Consider the following 9,255-nt stretch of genomic DNA (forward strand, 5'->3'; position numbering starts at 1 on the left):
TTCCCAGGCACAGGAGCGGGAACCCAGCTGAGAGCAGTGGGACTTGGGCCAGCTGTCTGCCCTGTGTGGCCATAAGCTGCAAACCCCTGTGCAGTCACGGGACCGTGTTCCTGGGACAGACCAGCAAAGGCCCGGAGTGGGAGGACACCCTCCCGGGCAGGAAGAGCACAGGTCTCCACCAGGGCAGCCCCAAAATTTGGAGTTTTAAACTTCAGTCACTTGTCTGTGTGGAGGCAAGAAAATTAAGGTCGTTCCACTTTAAGTTCTGTGTTAGCACAAGTACTGCCATCCCAGGCCCCTGTGATTAAGAGCTAAAATTTACATTACTTCAGTTACAGGAAAAAAAAGAAAAAAAACAGCTTACAGCTTAAGGTCCCAGAAAGCCCCATATTAGAATGAGAACAGAGCTCAATGCCCTTGAAAGCCCCATATCAGAATGTAAACAGAACTTGAGAAATTCCTCCCCCCGCTTCTGGAGGTCCCGTAGATCAGCCCATAAAACTCAGCTAGAACCCACCTCGGGGTCCAAGTTCCTGCTCCGCTGTGTGGGGTATACTTGGACACAAGCTCGAGCTTGTAAATAAACCCTCATATGTTTGCATTGGTGTCGGCTCCTTGGTGCTTTCTCGGATTCGCAATCTTCGGCACAACAGTCTGAGATAAGAAAACAAAACCAAAAGAAGCTCGGACGTAGGCAGAGTGAAAGCAGGGTTCTGAGAGAAGCGGCGGAGACCCAGGGGCTTGGGGGCTCTTCTGTGGAGGCCCCTGCAGACTGGGGGGTGGGATGCTCAGCCCCAGAGCCAGAGGACCCAGCGTCCCCACCCGCATCCCGCCCATCAACACCGAGTCTCAGGGAGCAGCACAGCGCTGCCCGCTGGAGGCCAGAGGCGCTGACGTCCACCCCGCCTCTGACCCTGCAGGTGCATCTCCCAGGCAGATGTGCACCTGACAATCAGTGCCACGGGCCAGTCCCCAGACCCCACACAGACCACTCGCTGCCACCAAGTGGTGGGACCACAGAGGCTGCAGAGCTTCAGCTCTGCCTGGAAAGTAGAGTCTAGCTTCCTTTGTACTTTGTGCTTTATTTTCATTTCTTTGATTCTTTTTTATTAATTGCTTTATTTTAATTTTTATGTATGTACCTTATATATTTCTTATTTCTGTTTACTTTCATGGTACTTTGTGTTTCTTATTTTGGGATTTAGAATCTTTTAACAAGCAGGCCAAAATAAACACAGAATCTGGTGTTTTTCTGGGAGGGCAGTAGTTATTGTTTTTCTTGGTTTTTCTTTTTCTTCCTTCTTTCTTATCTGGAAAAAATAATGAGATGGAGAAATTCACCTCCATAAAATAACATGAGGTAGTACTTACAGCCAGGAAGTTCATCAATACACATATATGATGTCTAACTACAGTTTAAAACAATGATTAGAAAGATAGCAGCTGGGCTGGAAAAAGAGCACAGAAGAAAACTAGAGAATCCCTTACTGTAGAAATGAAAGAACTAAAATCTAGTCAGGCCAACGTTAAAAATGCTATAACTGAGATGCAGTCCCAAGTGGAAACCTTAAAGACAAAAAAGGTTATAGACCACAGAGGCAGACTGAGGGAACTCAGCCACTTATTAAAACAATAACATTCATATCATAGGAGACTCAGAAGATGAAGAGAGAGAAAAGGAGACAGAAGTATTATTTGAACAAATTGTGTAAACTTCTCTAACCTGGGGAAGGAAACAGACACTGAAATCGAGAGCACAGAGAACTCCCAATAAATTCAACAGAAGCTGACCATCACCCAGGCACATCTGAGTCAAACTCACAAAATACACAGACAAGAAAAGAATCCTGAAAGGAGTGGAGATGGGGCTTGGAGGGGGTAGTCCTTAACCTACAAGGGAGGATGAATCAGTTTGCAGCAGATCTGTCCACAAACTGGGCAAGCCAGAAGGAAGTGGAAGGAAATATTCAATATGCTGAATGGGAAAAGTATGCAGCCAAGAATTCTTTCTTTTGTTTTTTTAAGAATAATCATCAAAATTTATTTAATCTCCCTAGGAAGAAATTAAAAATTTCTGAACATAAAATGCCATTTTCCTCAATCATAATAGCAAAAATTTATTTTATGTTTTTAAATTTCTTTTTATTGGAGTCCAATTTATATGAATTCTTTCTTCAGCAAGGGTGTCATTCAGCATAGAAGGAGAGATAAAGAGTTTCCCAGACAGGCAAAATATAAAGGAGTTCATGACCACTAAACCAGTCCAGTAAGGAATTTTAAGAGGGACTCTTCTAGTGGGGGAAAAAAAGAGACCAAAAGCAACAAAGACTAGAAAGGACCAGAGAACGTCACCAGAAACACCAACTCTACCGGTAACACAAAGGCACTAAGTTCATATCTTTCAATAATCACTCTGAATGCTGATAGACTAAATGCTCCAATCAAAAGATATAGGCTATCAGAGTGGCTTAAAAAACATGATCCAGGATGCCTGGGTGGCTAAGGGGTTGACCTCTGCCTTTGACTCAGGGTGTGATCCTGGAGTCTGGGATCGAGACCCATATTGGGCTCCTGGTGGGGAGTCTGCTTCTCTCTCTGCCTAATTTTCTGCCTCTCTCTCTCTCTCACTCTCTCATAAATAAAATCATTATTAAAAAAACAAGATCCATCTGTATGCTGCCTACAACATGCTCACCTTAGACCTATAGACACCAGCAGATTGAAAGCCAGGGGATGGAAAATCATCTATCACGCTAATGGACATCAAAAGAAAGCTGGAGGACCTATACTTATATCAGACAAATGAGATTTGAAACCAAACTCTGGGGGACACCTGGTGGCTCAGTGGTTGAGCATCTGCCTTCGGCTCAGGGTGTGATCCTGGGATGCCAGTATCGAGTCCCACATCGGCCTCCCTTTGGGGAGCCTGCCTGTCCCTCTGCCTATGTTTCTGCCTCTGCTTCTCTGTGTATCTCTCATGAATAAATAAATAAAATATTTAAATTTCAAAAAAGAAAGAACAAATACTGTAAGAAGCGATGAAGAAGGGCATTATTTCATAATTAAAAAGACTATCAAGATCAAACAACTAAATATTTATGCTGCCAACATGGGAGTACCTAAATATAGAAACCAATTAACAACAAACGTACAGAAAGTCACTGATAATAATACAATGTAGCGGATTTTCACACCCACTTATGGCAGTTGACCGATCCTCTATGCAGAAAATCAACAGGGGAACAATAGCCTTGACACACTGGACCACAGGGACTCAACAGATATAGTCAGAACATTTCAACATAAAGCAGAATACACATTCCTTTCAAGTGCACATGGAACATTCTCCAGAACAGATCATATCATGGGCCACAAATCAGCCCTCAACAGGTACAACAGGTACAAGAAGGTGGATATCATACCCTGTATATTTTCGGAGCATGACGCTATGAAACTCAAAGTAAACAGCAAGAAAAAATTTGGACAGACCAAAAATACGTGGAGATTATGAACATCCTACTAGAGAATGAATGGAGCAACCAGGAAATTAAAGAGGATATTTAAAACAAATGAAAATGAAAACATGTTTCTCCAAACCTCTAGGATGTAGCAAAGGCAGTCCTAAGAGGGAAGTACATAGTAATACAGGCCTACCTCAAGAAACAAGAAGTCTCCAATACACAATCTAACCCTACACCTAAAGGAGCTGGAAAAGGAATAGCAAACAAAGCCTAAAGCCTACAGACGAAGGGAAAAACTAAAGATGAGAGCAGAAATAAACAATGCAGAAACAACAAAACAGTAGAATGGAATAACGAAACTAAGAGCTGGTTCTTCAAAATAATTAATAAAATGGATCAAGCCCTAGCCAGCCTTATCAATGAGAAAAGAGAAAAGACCTAAATAAATAAAATCACAAGTGAGAGAAGAGATCACAATCAACACCAGAAAAATAAGACAATTATAAGGGAATACTATGAAAGATTATACGCTAACAACCTGGGAGACCTGGAAGAAATGGACAAATCCCTAGAAATGTGCAAACGAGAAAACTGAAATAGGAAGAAATAGAAAATGTGAACAGACCCATAACTAGCAAAGGAATTGAATCATCAAGGACTTGGGTGCTTCAGTGGTTGAGCATCTGCTTTGGCTCAGGTCATTATCCCCGGGTCCTGGGGGATCAAGTCCCACATCAGGTTCCCCGCATGGAGCCTCATTTCCCCTCTGCCTATACCTCTGCCTCTCTGTGTCTCTCATAAATACATAAATAAAATCTTTAAAAAAGTAAAAGATAAAAAGATGAGAAAGGACCCAAATAAAATCACAAATGAGAAAAGAGAAATAACAACCAACACTAGAGAAATACAAACGATTATAAGAGAACATTATGAAAAATTATATGCCAGCAACCTAGAACCTGGAAGAAATAGATCAATTCCTAGAAATATATAACATAGCAAAAATGAAAAAGGAAGAAATAAGAAACTTGAACAGACAGATAACCAGCAAAGAAATTGAATCAGCAATCAAGAATCTCCCAACAGGAGACGCTTAGATCAATAGAACAGAATGGAAATCCGAAACAAGATACAAACCTGTAACTCTGTGATCCATTAATCTGCAACAAAGCAGGAAGGAATATCCAATGGCACAAAGACAGTCTCTTCAACAAACCCTAACCCTGACCCCAGGATAATAACAAATGTTGTTGGGAAAACCAGGCAGCCACATGCAGAAGAATGAAACTGGACCACTTTCTTACACCATATATATAAAAAATAAATTCAAAATGGATGAAAGACCTAAATGTGAGACCTGAAACCATAAAAAGAAGAAAAGATAGGCAGCAACGTCTTTGACATTGGCCACTGGATCTTCTTTCTAGATATGCCTCTGAGGCAAGGGAAACAAAAGCAAGAATACTATTGGGAAATCATCAAATTGAAAAGCTTCTGCAAAGTGAAGGAAACAACCAAAGCTCAAAGGCAACATACAAAATGAGAGGAGAAATTTGTAAACAACACATCCAATAAAGAGTTAGTATCCAAAATACTTAAAGCAAATATAAATCTCAGCATCCTAAACACAAATTATCCAACTGCAGATGGCCACCAGACACATGGAAAGACACTCAGCGTCACCCATCATCAGGGAAAAGGAAACCAAAACCACAATGAGATGTCACCTGACAGCCGTCAGAATGGCTAAAATTAACAACACAAGAAACAGCAGGTGTTGGGATCCCTGGGTGGCGCAGCGGTTTGGCGCCTGCCTTTGGCCCAGGGCGTGATCCTGGAGACCCGGGATCGAATCCCATATCAGGCTCCCGATGCATGGAGCCTGCTTCTCCCTCTGCCTGTGTCTCTGCCTCTCTCTCTCTCTCTCTGTGACTATCATAAGTAAATAAATAAAAATTAAAAAAAAAAAAAAAGAAACAGCAGGTGTTGGTGAGGCTATGGAGAAGGGGGACCCCCTTACACTCCCGTGGGCATGCAAACAGGTGCAGCCACTGTGGAAAACAGTGTGGAGGGTCCTCAAGAAGTTAAACGTAGAGCTACCCTACGATTCCAAAATTGCACAGCTAGGTATTTACCCCGAGGATAAAAAAGTAGTTTAGTAGATTCGAAGAGGGACACGCAGCCCAGTGTTTGTAGCAGCGTTATCAACAACAGCCCAACTGTGTATACAGCCCAGATGTCCATCGACAGATGAATGGGCAGAGACGATGTGGTTAATATACACACTGCAACATCACTTAGTCATCAGAAGGGATGAAATGAAGCCATTTACAATGACGTGGGAGAAGTGGAAAGGACTTATGCTAAATGAACTCAGTCAGAGAAAGACAGATACCAAATACCACACAATTGCATTCACATGGGTATTTTAAGAAACCAAACAAACTGGCAAAGGGACGGAGGGGTGGATGAGAGAAGCAAACCAAGAAACACACTCTTAACCACAGAGAATAAACTAATAAATACCAGAGGAAGGTGGGGCAGATGGGGAATCAGGGGATGGGGATAGTGGAGGGCACCTGTGACCAGTACCAGGCGTTGTATCCAAGGGTTGAATCACTATGTGGTAAACTTGAAACTATATCATACTGTGTTTACAAACAGGAATTCAAGTAAAACTTTAAAATAATAATTGGTAGTATTGATGAAACATGTGTGCACAAGAGATAAAATCAGAAAGGCAACTGAAAATCCAAATAAAGAGTATTTAGAGCCACAAATCCCCTCCTTAGCTCAGCTCAGGAGAAGCCTGCCATGTCTATTCTGACCCCAGCAGAAGCCTAGATTTTGATTCTCTGGGGAGGCCACTGACTTGGTGGCGTCAGGCTATCTTTGAAACCAAAACCTAAATAGAGTGCATAAAACTAAACTGCCCAAGATGCTAGGAGTCCCAGTGCAGGCACATGTCAAGACTCAAACTCTACCCATACACAGACATAACCCTAACCCTACACTTAAGCCTAATGTTAACCTAACCCTTAAACAAGACCTATCACTAATCGAAAACCAAACACAAACCCCAAGACCGAAACACATTCACTGAGCCTTCCTGCCAACCTTCACCCTAACTTGTAAACCTATTCTAAACCCTTAACCATGACCCCTAACTTAAATCTAACCCTAACCCTAACCTCTAACCCTAACCTTAACTTAATGTACTCAAATCCTATTCCTAACCTTAACCTGTACCCTAACCCTAACCCTCTAATACTAACCCTATCTCATACCCCAAAGTGTACCCTAACCAGTACCCTAAAACTAACCCCTAACCCACTCCCTAACCCTATCTCTTACCCTTTTCCAAAACCGTACCCTGACCCTGACCTGACCCTAACCCTAACCCCTAACCAAACACTAACCCTAACCCTAGCTCTAATCCCTATCCTAACCCTAACCCTCACCCTAACCCTAAAACTAGCCCTAACTTTAACCCTAACCCCTAACCCTAACCCCTAACCCTAACCCCTAACCCTAACTCACACCCTTACCCCTAACCCTAACTGCAAACGTAAGCCCAACCCTAACTCTAACCATAACCCTAACCCCAACTCCTAACCTCCTGCCCTAATCCCTAAAGCCTAAACCCTAACCCTAACTCTAAATCCTGTCCCTAACCCTAACCCTAACCCCTTTCCCTAATCCCTAACCCCCATCCTAACTCTTAACCACTGACCCTTACCCTTATCCCTCACCCTAACCTCTAATCCATAACCATAAGCATAATCACTAACCCCTAACATCTCACCTAACCCTAACCACCAACTGCCTCCCCTCCCCTGACCCTACCATTCATTCTACCCATTCACTTACCCTGTGGTTCTGAGTAGTCCCTTCTGATGTGGACGTGGCCCCCAACGGCACCTCCAGAGTCCTCCAGGGGGTCCTGAGGAAGCCGGGCTCCTGTGAGTGCGGACGCGGCCCCATGTGTTCCTGAGTCATAGTCAGCGGGTCCTGAGGACTCTGGGTCTCCTGTCACTGTGGACTATGCCTCACATCCTCTGGAAGCCTCACAGCAGGTCCTCAGGAGGCCGGGGGCTCCTGTCAGCCTGGACATGGCCCCACATTCTCCCGAATACTCACTGCGGGTCCTGAGGAGGCTGTGGGCTCCTGTCAGCATAGAAGCAGCCCCATATGTCCCGAAGCCAAAGTGCAGGTTCTGAGGAGGACGGGGGTCCTGTCAGTGTTGACGTGGCCCCACATTTTCCTCAAGCCTGACCATAAGACCTGAGGAGGCTGGGAGCTCCTGTCAGCATGGATGTGGCCCCAAATCTTCCCAAACCTTCACAGTGCGTCCTGAGGAGGCCGGAGACTCCTGTCAGTGTGGATGCGGCACCCACATCTTTCTTAGGCCTCACCACAGCCCTGACAAGGCTGGGGTCTTCTGTCCGCATGGACGCATCCCCATATTTCCCAAAGTCTACACCGGGGGTCCTGAGGAAGTCAGTGTCCTGTTGTGTGGACGTGGCCCCACATCCTCCTGATGCCTAACCGCGGATCCTGAGGAGACCGGGACTCCTGTCAGCATGAACACGGCCCAATGTCCCCCTGAAGCCTCACCTAGCCTGTCCACCTAGCTTCTGAAAATCTTACGTTAGCAACGAAGCTGGCTGAAAGCAGGTTTCACCACATTCTTATTTGTCGGAGCTGAGAACATAGCCGGACCCTCCTACAACCTAAATGCCTGTCGATCTTGCTTCTGAAATCTTATGTTGGATTCTGGAAGAAGTTGTGTGAAATGCATATGGAAGTGGCAGGTCCTGTAGTCATGTGCATCCTAGTTCAAAAGGGTGATTTCTGTGTAATATCTTCAATTAGAATGGAGTCGCTCCTTACTCCAATCAATGAGAGGTTACCTTATACCTGCCTCTGAAGTATACATACTTCAGTGACTTGAGCTTCTGGCCTGAACCTCTCACATCCATATTGCCTGTACACTTAACGTCGGAAGAGCCTATCTTTGAGGCTAGACCGAACTTGTGTGAGAGGCAAGTGGAAGGTACAGGCCCATAAGTTTTGCGTGTGCAAGCCCAATACAGCAATTTCCCAGGAACATCTTCCCTTAGAGTGGAGCTACATGCTAACTCCCATAAAAGAGAGGCTAGTTGAAAGCTGTCTTCAAGGCGAACTTCCTTCTGCGAGGTGAGCACACGCCATGTCCCTCGCAGGTCTACAGTTCCTGTGGATATATAGCTTCGACATCATCATTTCAATTGTTTGTCAGAAGCTCGTGAGAGGCAAGTGGCAAGCTACAGGCTTGAAGACTTGAGTCTCCCAGGTCAGGACAGCGCTATTCATGGAATCTTCTCACGTACAATGTTGCTACTTGTTATCAGGAAGAGGAACGAAACTAGCTGAAAGCAGGCTTCAAGGCATTCTATGTGAGAGCTGAGCTCATAGCATGAGCCTCCCGCAACCTGAATGCCTGTCGACCTAGCTTCTGAAAATCTTATGATAGCAACAAAGCTGGGTGAAAGCCGGATTCACAGCATTCTTCCTTGTGACATCTGAGCTCATAGAATGACCCTCCCGCATCCTGAATGCCTATCTTTTGTTGGATTCTGGAAGATGTTTTGTGAAACGCATGTGGTAGACGCAAGCCCAGGAATCATGTGCATCCGAGTTCAATGGAGCGATTTCCTAATAATATCTTCAATTAGAAAGGAGTTGATCATTACTCCCATAAATGAGAGGCTACCTTATATCTGATGACACAGCGTACTTACTTCAGATAGTT

General features: G+C 44.3%; 1 long non-coding RNA gene across 1 annotated transcript in view; it reads right to left on the reverse strand.

The window, feature by feature from the left end:
* Positions 1 to 8,731, reverse strand: part of LOC119876782 — a 204,142-nt gene extending 195,411 nt beyond the window's left edge. Inside the window, exon 1 of the long non-coding RNA XR_005366462.1 lies at positions 7,332 to 8,731. This is a non-coding gene — a long non-coding RNA (uncharacterized LOC119876782). The remainder of the gene's footprint in view (positions 1 to 7,331) is intronic.
* Between the last annotated feature and the right edge of the window lie 524 nt (positions 8,732 to 9,255).

This window comes from Canis lupus, chromosome 11, assembly GCF_011100685.1.
Source record: "Canis lupus familiaris isolate Mischka breed German Shepherd chromosome 11, alternate assembly UU_Cfam_GSD_1.0, whole genome shotgun sequence".
Taxonomy (NCBI): Eukaryota; Metazoa; Chordata; class Mammalia; order Carnivora; family Canidae; genus Canis; species Canis lupus.